General features: G+C 44.6%; 1 protein-coding gene across 1 annotated transcript in view; it reads right to left on the bottom strand.

The window, feature by feature from the left end:
- The window catches only part of SEMA6D (semaphorin 6D), a 450579-nt gene that overhangs the window by 426454 nt on the left and 7112 nt on the right, over positions 1–17013 (bottom strand). Inside the window, exon 2 of the mRNA XM_082198353.1 lies at positions 3224–3399. The gene's annotated coding sequence lies outside the window, so the exon portion shown is untranslated. The remainder of the gene's footprint in view (positions 1–3223; positions 3400–17013) is intronic.

Raw genomic sequence — 17013 nt, 5'->3', positions numbered from 1 at the left:
GTCACACACCTCAACCTCTTCCCCAAATGCACATGTATTTGGCGAGTCTTGCTCAAATCACCCAGAACATTCCCAAGTGCTTAATTCAGCCTTCCCCAACTTGGCGCTCTCTGGATGTTTAAGACTACAACTCCCATCAGCCTCAGCCAGCACAGCAGAGAGCAGGAAGTTAGTTGGAGGTTGGGAGCAGGGAGGGGAAAATCCCTCTTGAAACTAGAGCCGAGCCAAAATTTGCAAATTGTGGAAGTGGGTGGAGATTTCAGGTATTTGGGTATGTGGGCTGTGCAGGGTGCTAAAAATATATTTACGGAGGTTTACTGGGGTAAACACAGTAAGGTAGGGATACAGATGGACTGTGGGTTAAACCACAGTGCCTAGGACTTGCCGATCAGAAGGTTAGCGGTTCGAATCCCTGTGACGGGGTGAGCTCCAGTTGCTCAGTCCCAGCTCCTGCCAACCTAGCAGTTCGAAAGCATGTCAAAGTGCAAGTAGATAAATAGGAACCGCTCTGGCGGGAAGGTAAACAGCGTTTCCGTGTGCTGCTCTGGTTCACCAGAAGCGGCTTAGTCATGCTGGCCACATGACCCGGAAACTGTATGCCGGCTCCCTCGGCCCATAGAGCGAGATGAGCGCCGCAACCCCAGAGTCGGTCATGACTGGACCTAATGGTCAGGGGTCCCTTTACCTTTACTGGGGTAAACAACGACAGCAGCTCTTCTTTCCTTTTTTTAGAAGAAAGATCTCTCGCTATCTTGAAAAAGAAAAAGAAAAAGAGGGGATTCTGTAGAGTTGGAAAAAGTTCAGAAAAGGGCAACCAGAATGATCAAGGGTATGGAACAGCTCCCCGTGAGGAAATCTTACAGCATTTGGGACTTTTTAGTTTAGAGAAAAGGTGAGTAATATGAGACGCGATAGAAGTGCATAAATTTTTTCATGGTGTATAGAAAGTGGATAGACTAAAGCTTGCAGGCATAACAAGGAAGCCAAGTGTCGAAAGACGCTGAAAGAAAAGAAAGTTAAAACTATGGAATTTGCTGACAGAAGAGGTAGTCATGGCAACCAACTTGGATGGCTTTGAAGGACGATTCGATAAATCCGCAGTTGCTAAGACTATCAATGGCTACTAACCCGGCGGATACATTCTACCTCTCCAGTTGGAGGTGGCATGCACCTGAATACTTGGTAGCTCAGCTAGCAGAGCATGAGACTCTTGATCTCGGGGTCGTGGGTTTGACCCCCATGTTAGGCAAAAGATTCCTGAATTGCAAGGGTTGGGCTAGATGACCCTTGTGGTCCCTTCCAACTCTAGAATTCTGTGATTCTGGAAACTGCAAGAGAGTGCTGTTTTACTCAAGTCCTGTTTGAAGGCATCTCACAGGCATCTGGCCGGTCAATGTAAGAACAAGATGTTGCAATAGGTGAGCCCCTGTCCTGATCCAACAGGATCTTATTATCTTCACAACAAGTAGCAGCCTGGAAGCAGTCATACCCCAATATCGCTTCCTAGGTGGGACACTATGAACCCCTCCAGATTGGTGGGGAGTTTCGCAGGTGGATTCTGCACATGCCTCAATAGTGAGGGACTGATACTGGAATGTCCACACATCACTCTGCTTTAGTTGTTCTGCAATGCTTCCCAGTGTTGGCACATTATTACCATCCAGATGGGAACTGTTGCACTAGAGTGCAACAAAAGCAGGACAAAAACCCAACAACAAATTGGTTGTATGAGAAGCCAAAGGATTTCAGCAGGAACCTACAGGACACGCGTAAGTTAGAAACCAAGCAGTATGTCCACCCGAAAACTTTTGCAAGTGCAAACAGTATTGAAAAGAGGGATTGCCGTGATGGGCACAAATAATCATGATTGCACAATAAAAGGAACATCTGCAGGGACCTTATGTCTTCTTGCAACACTGCTCCCAGGGTGAGTTATGGGGACATGAAGACCCACAATTACTTGCAACTGGATACAATTTTTTGTTGTTTTTTTTAGGGTGGAATTACTACACCTGCTTATTTCTTGAAGAAAATTGGGAGCTTTCTCCCTCCCTCATCAATTTATTTACCCTCCCTTTCACCTGACCCCTTCCAAAACCTTTTCCAGAGAAAACCACTGGTGAGATGAAAATTTCAGGCCACGTTTACTTGAGATACTAAACCTATTTGTTCCAGTGTTCACAATAGCTTGCCTATTGCACCATCAGTTTGATGCTAATGTGTGCCCTAAGTTTATAGTCACAAAATCCCCCCCCCCCAATATCTTAATGCTGGACTTTCCAAGAAACCAGTAATTAGGAACAGTCCCATCCAAAAGAAATGTGGAAGACGGCATCCTTGCAACACCAACAGGACATTGCAAAAGCGTTTTTGGGGAAATTCAACAGCTGAAAATGCTGAGGATTAGGATGTTTATTCCTATACCTGGCAGGAACAGGATGGAACACCAGGATCCTTTCCGGCTGGTTGCCCACATCCGTTACTGCCAGATGTTCATCTTTCTATGAGTTTGGGGCTGGAAGACAGATCAATTTCCCTGGAGCTTTTCCACCACTTAAAAACTAAACATGCAGCCGGCAGGAGAAGCCACAATATGGGAAGCAGCCTCAGGATGACTGCCAATTTTTAAATGACAAAAAAAAACACCAAAACCCAACCCCTAATGATGGAGACAACTGATAACTTTTTTAGAGAGAGATGAAAGTACAGTAACATGACAAAGGCATCATTGGTCAAGGTGTGTGTGTGTGTGTGTGCATGCGCGCGCATGCCCCCCCAAACACACCAGTTGCTCAACCTGAAAAAGAAATAACGAACCTCAATGGCATAACACACAAACTGCATACAGAAAGTCCTAGATTCAGTTCCTGGCATCTCCTTCCAAATGGACAATGACTGGTTGATTTAATTACATGCTTGTTCTGCCCCTTCTTTCAAGGATCTCGGTGCAGGTGGGTGTGTTTGTGTGTTTTAACCCTCACATTTTATCCCAATGACAGATGTATGAAATCAGATATAAAGGGTGTGGGCATGTACGCCAACCACACCACCACCTTCTCATTTTAGAAATGTATGCAAGTAGCAGGCTCACCCTTTCCCACTCACTGCCTATGTGTACATTTTAAAGGGGGAAAGGCAGTGATTTTAAGGATCCTTATGCCATTCTCTCCCTCCCCAATTCCCTGAAAACTTCCAGGGTTTTATATATATATTAAAAAATTACCTGATCTCGTTTCCAGAGTGACACCAACCCTTTAGCTATCCGCCATTCTTCTGTTCTCAGGTGCTGAACTTTGTTCAGACTGTTCTGTGCACGCAGTTTTCAGTGATCACATCAAGGTGCCTTTTTTGTGCTGTTTTGTTCAATGTCTGTTAGGTGCACGTGGATGCATCAGTAGCCTGTGAGTAGAAAGGGGGAGGGAATGAAAGATGAAAACTGCAGGTAAATTGTGCATACGCACATCAGTGTTGAAATTATGTTAAGAAGTTCTCCGAGTTAAACAGGAAGGCGAGCAAAGCAGAATGCAGGGACCATAGGTCAATGGTAGAACATCTTTCTTGCAAGCAGAAGGCCTCTGGTTCAATCCTGGCATCTCCAGGTAGTGCTGAGTCTCCTGCCCCAAACCCTGGAAAGCCACTGTCCATCAGATGACACTGAGCTAGATAAACCAATAATCTGGCTCATATTAAGACAGCTTCCTGTGTTCCTTTACTCCTATACAGTGGTACCTCGGGTTACAGACACTTCAGGTTACAGATGCTTCAGGTTACAGACTCCGCTAACCCAGAAACAGTACCTCGGGTTAAGAACTTTGCTTCAGGATGAGAACATAAATCGCGCAGCGGTGGCACGGTGGCAGTGGGAGGCCCCATTAGCTAAAGTGGTGCCTCAGGTTAAGAACAGTATCAGCTTAAGAATGGACCTCCAGAACGAATTAAGTTCTTACCCCAAGGTACCACTGTACTCATGTAACAATAATGGGACAGAGAACGGACACTCAACCCTATATGATTTAAGCATGTGTCCTTTTTATCTGGCACAAGAATCATCTCAGCTTTCATCTTTTTCAATTCTGCTTGTATTTTTCAGGGCACTGACGTGACATTTTAGCAAAGCACGGCTTGAATTATGTGACAAGATCCATAGAGGCACGAAATGGCATCATTTTACTGCAGGGGCGGCCTAACTTCAAGCTTGCAATATCTACTTTGTATAGAATGAAACTCCATGCTCCTTATTCACTACAATGAGGAATATAAAGGGTGAGGAATTCACTACAATGAAGAAAAGAAAGGCCGTAACCTTTTCTAAACTTTTGGCCAAAGCAGATGGAATTTAGAGGCACAGGAGCTCCTCTAGATGGATTAAGCATGCTGTATTTCAGATAGAGGACATACAGGGCAGAATACACCAGTGAGAGTGATACTAACTCAGGAAGCAGCACTGTGCCCAGAGATATTATTGTGGGGACAGATTGGCGCCCATTGGCCAGTGAAGGCAACCATCTCCCTCCTCCCCCGCCAAGAATACCCCAGGGAAGCCAGAGCTGCTGAGAGCAGCCAAGTTATGGCTTGAAGTGATAAGGTGCTTTTCTGATAAAAGAGAGGGGGGAAAGGGGGAGAGAGAGGGAGGGGGAGGGAGAGAACCTTAGTCACCCACCTTTAAAAGTAACCCAGTGTTCCCTGTTCACTATCACAGGGGCTCTCGCACTAATGGACAGGTGAGTTATAATGTTGTACAATGGGTGGATATAATGCACCAGCTGTTCAAACCTCTCCATTCTGAAGGAAATCAGCCCTGAGTCCTCACTGGAAGGACAGATCCTGAAGCTGAGGCTCCAATACTTTGGCCACCTCATGAGAAGAGAAGACTCCCTGGAAAAGACCCTGATGTTGGGAAAGATGGAGGGCACAAGGAGAAGTGGACGACAGAGGTCGAGATAGTTGGACGGTGTTCTTGAAGCTACCAGCATGAGTTTGACCAAACTGCGGGAGGCAGTGGAAGACAGGAGGGCCTGGCGTGCTCTGGTCCATGGGGTCACGAAGAGTTGGACACGACTAAATGACTAAACAAGAACAACAATGCACCAGCAAGCAGAAACTCACTGTGCAACTGAATGTGCAATTTCTTGTGCAATGAAGTTGCCAGAAACCTGCTTAACCAACAACATTTCACTAGCATAAAATGTTTTGCCGTCGGTATACTGCTAAGTGACTTCATCTTAGCACTACTTTGGATACATCCATTAGAACTTCTCCTAAGATCAATCCAATCTTTGGGGTATCCCGCCCCCATCCTTTGCCTTTTTTTAGTGAAAGTCACTGAGACTAAACACTTCTGCTCAGCACTAGAAGCAACATAAACAAGACAGGCCAGTACTAATACCAACAGAAAAGACGTTTTGACACAATATGAAAGCCAGGGATTTCCCGATACACACATTATTCACTTAGCTAAATCAGCTCTTATTATTTATTACTATTACCACTATACTACCAATGGGAGGGAGGCTGAGTGCAAGCGCAAAGACAAGATTCAAGGAAGGGATTTCCCAATGCATTGATCTATCTCTTAGCCATTATGCCAAATCAGCAATTATTACTGCTTATTATTAGCATCGTGCTGCAAATGGGAGGGAGTCCAAGAGAATGCACAGAGAGAAGACTCAAACCAGGGATTTTCTGACACATAATTTTAGTCTTAGCAATTGTACTAAATCAGCTAATAGCAATATCAGCCACTGGCAGTTTACTGCCATTTCATGTTTATCTCACACTAAGTAGCATTAGGACCGGTGCTGCCTGGCTGGTGGGATATTAGGATGACATTTCTGCCATCTCACCTCTACTCCTTGCCAAGCTTGGGATCCCTGCCATGTACAGGACCCCAGCCAGCCATTGCTACAGAGAAGCTCAGTTCAGCTGGAATTCTGCACATCCCCTGGATCCATGTGATGTTTTTGGCTTTGTTCTGAGCAATAAGCATGGCACTAATAAGCAAAGCTCAAGCCTTGAAGGCATCATTCCTCTGGAGGAAGCACTATTGGTTTGTACCAGATATCCTCTCCATAGTAGCTGCTGCACAGATAAATTTCCCTGCGACAACATATATGCATAGTGGATCACCTCAGTGCAAAACAAATTAGTCATTCCCTTGAACCTCTGCCATATTGAACGCAAGAAGATGGCTTTACTTAACATTCGTTAACCCTGGGCAGTAGCAATAAGGCATCCTTCAAAAAGCACTTCTCCCAGTGATTGGACTAAGTCTCAATTTTCATTTTTGGGGAAATGCCTCCACTATTCTCTGTGAAACACCCTTCAGTCACCTGGCTGTGAGTTCTTATTGGCCAGATAACCTTCATGACTACTCTGCCACTACGCAGCATGAAGGATGTACTGGTATGACTATAAAAACTCAGTAAAAGGGTAAAGGTAAAGGTACCCCTGCCCGTATGGGCCAGTCGTGTCCGACTCTAGGGTTGTGCACCCATCTCACTTAAGAGGCCGGGGGCCAGCGCTGTCCGGAGACACTTCCAGGTCACGTGGCCAGCGTGACGAAGCTGCAGCTGGCGAGCCAGCACCAGCGCAGCGCACGGAAACACCGTTTACCTTCCCGCTATAAAGCGGTACCTATTTATCTACTTGCACTTAGGGGTGCTTTCGAACTGCTAGGTGGGCAGGAGCAGGGACCGGAAGACAGGAGCTCAGTACTTTGGTTAAATTACCATGAAATGTCCCTGTCACCCAGCCCTGTCCTTCAGGAGATTGCCTTCTGTGTTAGAGCTAATACCCACCAGGAAGCCTCTTTCCTATAAATCAGGCATGGCCAAACTTGGCCCTCCAGCTGGTTTGGGACTACAACTCCCATCATCCATAACTAACAGGACCAGTGGTCAGGGATGATGGGAAATGTAGTCCCAAAACAGCTGGAGGGCCAAGTTTGGCCATGCCTGCTATAAATGGAGATCTCTCAGTACCTGGGAGGAGGTTTTGCTTTTGTTTGTTACTATGTTATGTATTTTGTGTTTTTATATGGTAAACCACCCTGTGATCATTGGATGAAGGGTGGTATGAAAATAGCTCAATCTTTTCCACTCAAGCTGTTCCATAGCCCATCCTTCTTTCCAGAAGACAGCTCTGCGTGATTCTTTTCCAAGCTTGCTCCAACCTTGTGGACAGAAAACATTTCTTCCTTCTGCCTAGCTAATCCCCCTTATTTTATTTCCACATCTCCTTGCTTCTCAGACATGTTTTTTTAATAGGCAGTATCCTTGCAAGGAACCACAAGCCAGAGTCACCTGAAAGGAATCTTCCCACCTCAAGGAACCCAGGATGGAACCAAGTACAGTGGTACCTCGGGTTACAGATGCTTCAGGTTACAGACGCTTCAGATTACAGACTCTGCTAACACAGAAATAGCACCTCAGGTTAAGAACTTTGCTTCAGGATGAGAACAGAAATCCTGCTCTGGTGGCGCGGCAGCAGCGGGAGGCCCCATTAACTAAAGTAGTACCTCAGGTTAAGAACAGTTTCAGGTTATGAACGGACCTCCAGCATGAATTAAGTTCTTAACCCAAGGTACCACTATATAGGTAGGATAACTCTGGGCCTTTCTGGCAAAGGAAGTCTGAAGGCCAGATGGATCTGCATGGCAGGAAGCAGAAACAGATTCTTCCTAACTTTCAGAGATTCCACCACTCAAAACCATCACAGGGTCTTGGACCCAGCTTTGCCCATGTTGTCATAGATCAGAGGGACAAATCAAGGAACTGCTTCCTTTTGCTCCTTCTCCATCAAGAGAGGTAACTATTGCATGCCAGACCTCTTGCTCACCTACAGTTCTAACGAGGCCCAAACTATTTGCATGTGATACCTCCTCCGTTCCTGGTGTGCTGCAGTTTCCCTACAGAACTCCCAAGGGTCAACCTATATACAATACCTATCTGTATCTCTATTGGGAACTGTTTAAGCTTACGGTCAAGACAATGTGGTTTACATGGCCTATGTAATTTCTAAAAACACACCATTTTACTCCCCTGCATTTCTGTAACTGGCGCTCCCAGCCACTCACACTTATTTCACACCATTTTATGTACCACAGTATTTTTCATCATAATAGTATACTGTGCTGTTCTCGCTAATCCCCCAAAGCGAGCAAGATAGTATCAGCATTAATTAGTTTTCACCCATTTCCTCAAATGAAGCAAAGTCATATTGTTGTTTATAAAGCAACTGTGCCCGTTGCAATAATGTCTGCTCTGGTTTATCGTTTCTAGTAAAGATACATACAAGGCATGCCCAAGGTAACATGGCATTATGGGATATTATCTGCTGACACAGGGGTGTGGAACCTCTGGTTTTAGGGCCGCCTGGCCCTCACGATTCTCCCCTGAGCATATCCCTCACAAGCCCTGCTCCACCGCCTCCTTAAGTGCTTTAGCCTGTCTGGAATATGTCACAGAACTGTGATGCTGCCTCTTGCTAAACCAGATAGAGGGAGATGTCAAGAAGGACACTGACAAACTGGAACGTGTCCAGAGGAGGGCAACCAAAATGGTCAAAGGCCTGGAAACGATGCCTTATGAGGAACGGCTAAGGGAGCTGGGCATGTTTAGCCTGCAGAAGAGGAGGTTAAGGGGTGATATGATAGCCATGTTCAAATATATAAAAGGATGTCACATAGAGGCGGGAGAAAGGTTGTTTTCTGCTGCTCCAGAGAAGCGGACACGGAGCAATGGATCCAAACTACAAGAAAGAAGATTCCACCTAAACATTAGGAAGAACTTCCTGACAGTAAGAGCTGTTCGACAGCGGAATTTGCTGCCAAGGAGTGTGGTGGAGTCTCCTACTTTGGAGGTCTTTAAGCAGAGGCTTGACAACCATATGTCAGGAGTGCTCTGATGGTGTTTCCTGCTTGGCAGGGGGTTGGACTCGATGGCCCTTGTGGTCTATTCCAACTCTATGATTCTATGATGTCTTTCCGACTGCACAGCAGGCTTCATTCCAGCCACACAAAGGGAAGTATTGCATTAGTTCTTCACTCACTTTTGCCTCTGCCCACACTGACATGCAGACCCCACAAGGGATGTCCATAAGGGAATGTGGCCAATCCATCATAAAATAAGCACCAGATGTTGAAAATAACTATGAAGCTGTCCAAAGCATCAATGCGACTCAAGTCACCATCACACCATGGCACCCTTTGTTCAGTCCCATCACGCCATTAACTTGTCCTTAATTGAGCACGGTGGGAAAGTCGCAGTGAGGAATGGTTGGCTATATTGGATACGGTTCCTATGTAATTAATGTTGTTCAAGGACTGGAAGGATGACCCAAGGCATGATTGATTGAGCAACATAAGAAAGAATTGATCAAGTTAGCTATGGGAACCTGTGAGCAAATGGAACATTGGATTTGGAATTGATTAGATTGAAAATGAAATAACGATCAGTAGGAATAATATATTCAGAACGTCCAAGAATTGGCCTGATGCACCAAGGAGGAATCATAATGTAGGGCACACTAGAAGATGGCATTAAAAGGGAGAGTAAATAAAGAGGAGAGAGAATAAAATATTATGATCTCTGAGATACTAAGAGAAAATGGGGAGGGGGGTAGAGAGGAGGATATTAAGAGCAAAAGGGAGATACAAGCATTGCACAACAACCCCAATGCTTTTATAAAATGTATTTCCAAGTTGGAATTAATAGCGCCATTTATTTATCTGATGTCCAGCTGACCTCTCAATCCTGAAGAATCATCCAACACAGCTTAGATAAAAATAATAATGCAACACAGAGGCTCCTTTGATGCCCCCCATAAGATAACAAATTCTCCCTTCCACACCCAAGACTGCAGGTCCTTTTAAGCATCCCAAAGCTGAGAGAGAGATGCAAGCTGTAACAGCTTGATGCCAGGAGGTGGGTGTTTGGGTCTTCTACTGCCACCTCTGAGTCTCTGTCTCTCCTCTTGGACACTAAAAAGACCCACATCCCTGGGGCATAGGGAGTAAGGTGAACAGAGCCAGGAAACAGAAAAGCTGGGCAATAAGATTAATCATCAAAGCTAGGTGGCATAGCACTGATAGAGGAAGGATCATAGCTCAGTGGTAGCACCAGTCAGTGTTCACAACACTGAGCACAACTGACCAATAGTTTGGTTCTGTAGAAGAAAGCTCCCCGTGTTTCTGTGTTCTCATTGGTTCAGAAAATAAGCTGGAAGTAAAAGAGTCCCTAGTTCAGATCTCACTCAGCCATTGGTAACCTTAAGCATCCTACCACCTTAGCCTGGGTGGCCACCACAATTTCATTTGTAACAATGGTATAAGCTTTGCTACTTGACAGGGGATTTGGTTTGATATTGTAACCTGCACTAAGCCTTTCTGATCAGACAGGAAAAAAGACCCAGTATGTAATCCTGAATAGGTGCATATCACTGGTTCTACATGGACTAAAGATGAGCATTCTATCTTTAATGGTCACTGGGAATCTGGGCCTGAACATGGTGCAAATGGACACCGGTAGGTAAAACCCGACAATATAGCAACCCTGTGTTTATTTGCTATTCGTTTGTTTGTTTGATTGATTGATTGATTTTGCATTTCATTGCAAGGTCCCACAAAGTTACAACATCATAAGATACAATTAAAAAAACCAAACCAGATAAAACTGTGACAGTTATAAAACAAGCAAAATGGTTGCAAGTGGAACCAAACCATTAGCTGTCTTGCCTTGCTCTATCATTGCACTGTATGACATCTGTGGCTATGGCATAAGCAAGTAACAAATTCCATCCAGAGCATATTGCAAATGGGAGGGAAGCTCTTTTGCTGCAAATGCATAATTGAATTGTTATTTCAAAAGGCTGAATATACTTTAACTATAAGTGACAGGGATTAAGCTCAGCTGGTAAAGCATAAGACTCTTGATCTCAGGGTTGTGGGTTCAAACCCCACGCTGGGCAAAAGATTCATACATTGCAAGGGGTTGGACTAGATGGCCCTCACAGTCCCTTCCAACTCTACAATTCTAGGATTCTATCATATAAATCCCCCTTTATGGATCACTGCCTTGCCGTGGCGAAGGGGCTTGAATAACTCAGAGAAGCTATGAGCTATGTTGTGCAGGGCCACCCAAGATGGACAGGTCATAGTGGAGAGTTTTGACCAAACGTGATCCACCTGGAGCAGGAACCGGCAAGCCACTCCAGTATCCCTGCCAAGAAAACTCCATGGACAAAGACAACAGGCATATAAAAGTTATGACGCTGGAAGATGAGCCCCTCAGGTCGGAAGGCACCCAACATGCTACTGAGGAAGAGCGGAGGGCAAGTACAAGTAGATTTAGAACTGATGAAGTGGCTGGGCCAAACCCAAAAGGTCACTCAGTTGTGGATATGCCTGGAAGCGAAAGGGAAGTCCAATGCTGTAAAGAAGCTACCAGCATGAGTTTGACCAAACTGCGGGAGGGAGTGGAAGACAGGAGTGCCTGGCGTGCTCTGGTCCATGGGGTCACGAAGAGTCAGACACAACTAAACGACTAAACAACAACAATCATATAAATAATGCAGTCTACTACTGAGCTATGACCCAAGGTGCATGCTCTAAGAATGTTTTAAGGAAACATCTGAAAAGATTGTATATGACAGCCTTTTTTAACCTGGTGTTCCCCCGATGGTGTTGGGACTCCAGTTCCTATCCTCATTGACCTCTGGTCACCACCTTTAGAAGTTCAGGACATGGCAGCCCAAGAGAGGACATTCTTTGTGGCAGCCCCTTCCCCACAGAAGGCACCTTCACTGTGCAGTTTCTGCCCTAAGATGAAGACACAGCTCTTTACCCAATCCTGTAAAAACTATATATTAGAGCCCACCATACTCACTGGACTATAATTGATTTTAACCAACTGTATTTTTAAATTGTTGTAATTAGGCTGGGTTAGGGTTAGGATTAGTTTTCCATCATGATGACAGGTGGGAAAGAAATCTAAATAATCAACAATAACAACAAAATATCCCATTTACTTACTACATGGGAATTTAAAGATTATTATCTCGCCCACAAGAACAGGCTGCTAACAACAAGCTGTTGCACTTGTGGAGAAGCTATTCTACCCTGGGGACGGAAGTATCTGTCAATTTTGGTTCTATTTTTTTCAATTTTAAATTCAGTTTTCCACATTTTGCAGCAATTTGCATTAAAAGGTCCTCGTGAAAATTCACCCTCATTTCAGTGCAAATTGCTCTTAATGGTCATGTTTTGTAGACAGCTCTGACTGATGCACATGCTTTTGCAAATAATGTTCCATAACATAATGGACTTTTGTGTGTCATTTTCACCAATATATTCATTTTTATGGACGACTACCCTTAAGTTGGGGACGCAGGTGGCGCTGTGGGTTAAACCACAGAGCCTAGGACTTGCTGATGTCAGTGGTTCGAATCCCCGCAATGGGGTGAGCTCCTGTTGTTCGGTCCCTGCTCCTGCCAACCTTGCAGTTCGAAAGCACGTCAAAGTGCAAGTGGGAAGGTAAACAGCATTTCTGTGTGCTACTCTGGTTTGCCAGAAGCGGCTTAGTCATGCTGGCCACATGACCCGGAAGCTGTATGCCAGCTCCCTCGGCCAATAAAGCGAGATGAGCGCCGCAACCCCAGAGTCAGCCACGGCTGGACCTAATGGTCAGGGGTCCCTTTACCTTTACCCTTAAGTTATGCACTTCTGTAAACAGTGATTGGAGAACTGCATCGCAAAATTCAGATAAAGTGCAAATTTTGAAGGACAGCTGTGCTTCTGTTTCACATATTGTTTTGGGAAGTATGAATTTGACAGAATTGGCTTTTTATGTGTACTAAATCAAATTTCTCCATCAATCTCCTATTGCCAGGCATGCAGATATTGTTCGCACTGTATAGTGCTACCCAGCGGGACCTTTAGATCAGAAGGATTATGTTTTACACAAATAAAAGCAGATGATGATTATTATTTTAAGAATACCTGCAAGTTAAAACGAAGCATTAAATAAATTGCTTTAACAATCTATTTCATAAAGAATTCTACCACCTTTGCAATCCTGGCAACCGGCTCACTTAAATTTTTCTCAGATGCCCTTGAAAATCAGCACCTCCCTGGATTTTGCAAGGTCAAAAGAAACAGTCAGCATTCTCATTTAGTTAATCCCGACCTCTCTTTGTGTATGTGACATGCCCTCTGCTCTTAAGCAGATTTAATCAGCACCAGAGCTCTTCCTCCACGCCCTACTGCAACAGTCTCGGCATGCTCAACAGAAAGCTTCCAGACCCAAACTGCCTGGAAATGAATGCAAGGTTTGCTCACATTCATTTTCTTATTACTCTGACCTCTGATTCAAGGTTGCTAGTGTCTGGGGAGGAGAGAGGAGGAGAGATTTTGTGTTTGGTTTGCTTATATTAACCAGTACCATGGGTTGCATCCTAGTCCTACTCAGAGTAGACCCACTGAACTTAATACGCATGAATAACACAGACCCATTAATTTCAACTTAACAACCCTGTATTTATATAAATAAGACTGGAGACCAGGTCTAGCTTTGGCTGATTGGCATCCCATGCCCTTTTAAATGTGTTGTGGGAGGGGGAAGGATTATTGATTTTGTACTTATTTTTATTATGTATTTTGTGTGTGTTTTTAATATTGTAATATTATATTGCGAACCACCCTGAGTTCCACAGATGAAGGGTAGTATTTCAATTTAAATAAATAAATTGCTTTGCCCATAGGCTGAAAGGGAGGGTGTGTCAGAAGGAAAATGAATTTATATTGATTTATATATCCTAGCAATTTTGTCTCAATGAAACATTTTTTTATGCAACTGTGTATTTTTGAAGTTTTTTGAAGTTGCCTGCTGCTGCTGCTTCAGTTTTTTGTACCCCACTCAGAGATACCGTATTTTTCGCTCTATAACACACACCTAACCATAACACGCACATAGTTTTTAGAGGAGGAAAACAAGAGAAAAAAAATTCTAAACGAAACAGTGGATGTATGATTTTTGTGGTTCATGCTGTGGCCACAGACATGTGATCTGACAGTGAGTTTGGAGTAGCCCAATGCAAAAATCCTGAGGATCCATGTGGATCCGTGCTTTGTAACCACGTTTTAAGTGGGGAGGGAAGGAAAAGCACTCAAGGGACAAGGAGCACGCATGGGGTGTGTGGAGAAGGATGCTGCTAATAATGCTATTTAGCGAGCTGAGTGGGGAGGAGAGAGGGACAGAGAGCCTGCTTGCTTTAAAGGAGCCAACCGGACAGGAGCTGCTTACACTCGTGTAAGCGGCTCCTCTCCTCTCCCACTTTGCTCCTTTAAAGCAAGCAGGCTCTCTGTCCCTCTCTCCTCTCCACTCAGCGGCTCTTCTCCCGCTTTGCTGTTTCAAAGCGAGCCACGGAGGAGGGAAGGAAGGGGAACCATGGATCCTCTGCTCACGACTGCAGCAGATGACCCCGCCATCCGTAGGCATTCGCTCCATAACACGCACAGACATTTGCCCTTACTTTCTAGGAGGAAAAAAGTGAGTGTTATGGTGCAAAAAATACGGTATTTTTTAATATACTAAGCAGTAAAGAAATTAAATAATCAATGAATCATCCTCAGTCACCCACAAGTCTCTTGCCCAGTGTGTTTGGAGCTGCTTCCCAAAACACCTGTGGGACATCACATCTCTTACTTCCCTCATACCCCTTCTTAAAACCCAACATTTCTATGAAAAGTTAGCACCAGCCCCTAGTTCAGCCTTTCTCAACCTGTGGGTCCCTCCCCAGATGTTGTTGAACTACAACTCCCATCACCCCTAGCTAGCAAGGCCAGAACTCAGGGATGATGGGAGTTGTAGTCCAACAACATCTGGGGAGGGACCCACAGGTTGAGAACAGCTCCCTTAGTTCCTTCAATCTACTATAGGCTCGGATCACCTCCACAAACAGTAATATAACATCGTCTAACATTGCTCATCGTCTAACATTGTGTATGCCATCAAATGCCAACAGTGTCCTTCAGCTCTCTATATTGGACAAACAGGCCAAACCTTACGCCAAAGAATAAACGGACATAAATCTGACATCAAGAATCACAAAACAGAGAAACCAGTAGGAGAACACTTCAGTCTCCCAGGACATTCTATACAAGATCTCAAAGTAGCTGTTTTACTACAAAGGAATTTCAGAAATAGACTGGAAAGAGAAGCTGCAGAATTGCAACTCATTACCAAACTTAAAACCATGGAGAGACCTGGTATGAACAAAGACATTGGATTCTTATCTCATTATACATGACTAAGCCATTTCTCACCTTCTCACCCCTTGCCTTTTCCTATAAGACCTATTACAGTCGTTAAGAGTCGTCAACAGGCTCATCTCAGCTATCTGCCAATCTCCCATTCCCACCACCCTTCTGAGTAATACCCCTCCCCACCTTCTCACTATATAGAAGGGTCTGGCAACTTCTGTTTCAGTGTATCTGAAGAAGTGTGCATGCACACGAAAGCTCATACCAAGAACTAACTTAGTTGGTCTTTAAGGTGCTACTGGAAGGAATTTTTTTTATTTTGACTATGGCAGACCAACACGGCTACCTATCTGTAACAGTAATATAACAGTCATGGTTTCTCTCCCAAGAATCCTGGTAACTAGTTTGTCAAGGGCGCAGGCAACTGTAGCTGTGTGAGGGGTCTCCTAACAATTCTCAGCTCCCTTAACCAATTATAGTTCCCTGGACACTTCTGACAAAACCATAACCATTAAAAGTGATACAACAGTGCTTTAAATGTATGGTGCAGATGAGGCCAAAGTCACTGGGAGATTCCATCAGTCCAGGCAGGAACAGAAACAAGCATATATTGCTTCTCTATCTAATCCCTCCCAATATTTCCTTTGTGCTGAATTTCAGGTTGTAAACTCTTTAGGGCAAGGACTCTGCAAAGCACTGCACACAGTGGCAGAGGTGGTTTGTTGGTTTGTTTTTGTTTTTTGCAAAAAAAAAAAAATCACCCCAGAAATCTGCCTCCAGTGATCTGTGTAAGGTCGTGAGTTTAGACAAGAGCTGGGAGCTGAGCGGTGGGAGAAATGGCAAGGTGGTATGAAGGCAGACTGCTGGAGACTATGGAGTGTGTGACGTACATGCGTGCATCACTGAGCTGCCACCGTCGCAGCAAGATCAAACACAAGAAAAGATTCCCGTCCCTTTTGCACATTTGTGACATTTGTGCATTTCGCACAATTTGTGCATTTTTTTTCACCCTTCCTCCCTGCCTCACCCTTACTCTGGATGCTTCCGAACACTTACTGTAGGTCATGTAAAATGTATTAGTTTCCAATGTGGCTACTGTGGTAAAATGATTTTTTTTGGGGGGGAGGGTTGGGGCAGAGATACAGTTCATGCCAAGGGCTGCCAAGGGCACAGCAGTCTCTCCAGTTATGGCTCTGACACCATACAAGTATGCAAGCTGACCAGCTTACGTTGGGCCAGTCACAGTCCTTCAGACTAATCTCCCTTACAGGGGTGCTGTGAGGATAAAATGGCAATGGGGAGAAGCATCCTTGAACTTCTTGGAGCAAAAGTGGGACATAAAGAATAATAAGTAAACAGCCTCAATGGGGCTTACATCCAAGTAAAGTTTGACCAGGGATTCCAGCCTCTGCTATTAAGATATAAGAGACAGAATCTGCTTTATTTTTAGTTCCAGGTATGAGAACCAGGCTATTCATCAAGAAAGAAGAAGCTTAGGAAATTCTCACGGACTGTAGTGCTTCAAGTGTTGGATTGGAGCCAACAAGCTCTACTGAGAATTGAAATGCAGCACAGCTGCCATCCTATTTACCTGGGAGTAAGCCTCAATGGCCACCTCACAAGAAGAGAAGGCTCCCTGGAAAAGACCCTGATGTTGAGAAAGATGGAGGGCACAAGGAGAAGGGGATGACAGAGGATGAGATGGTTGGACGGTGTTCTCAAAGCTACAAACATGAGTCTGACCAAACTGCGGGAGG

Source organism: Podarcis vaucheri (assembly GCF_965113315.1).
Source record: "Podarcis vaucheri genome assembly, chromosome: 14".
Lineage (NCBI taxonomy): Eukaryota > Metazoa > Chordata > Lepidosauria > Squamata > Lacertidae > Podarcis > Podarcis vaucheri.
This window is presented reverse-complemented; position numbering and strand designations above follow the sequence as displayed.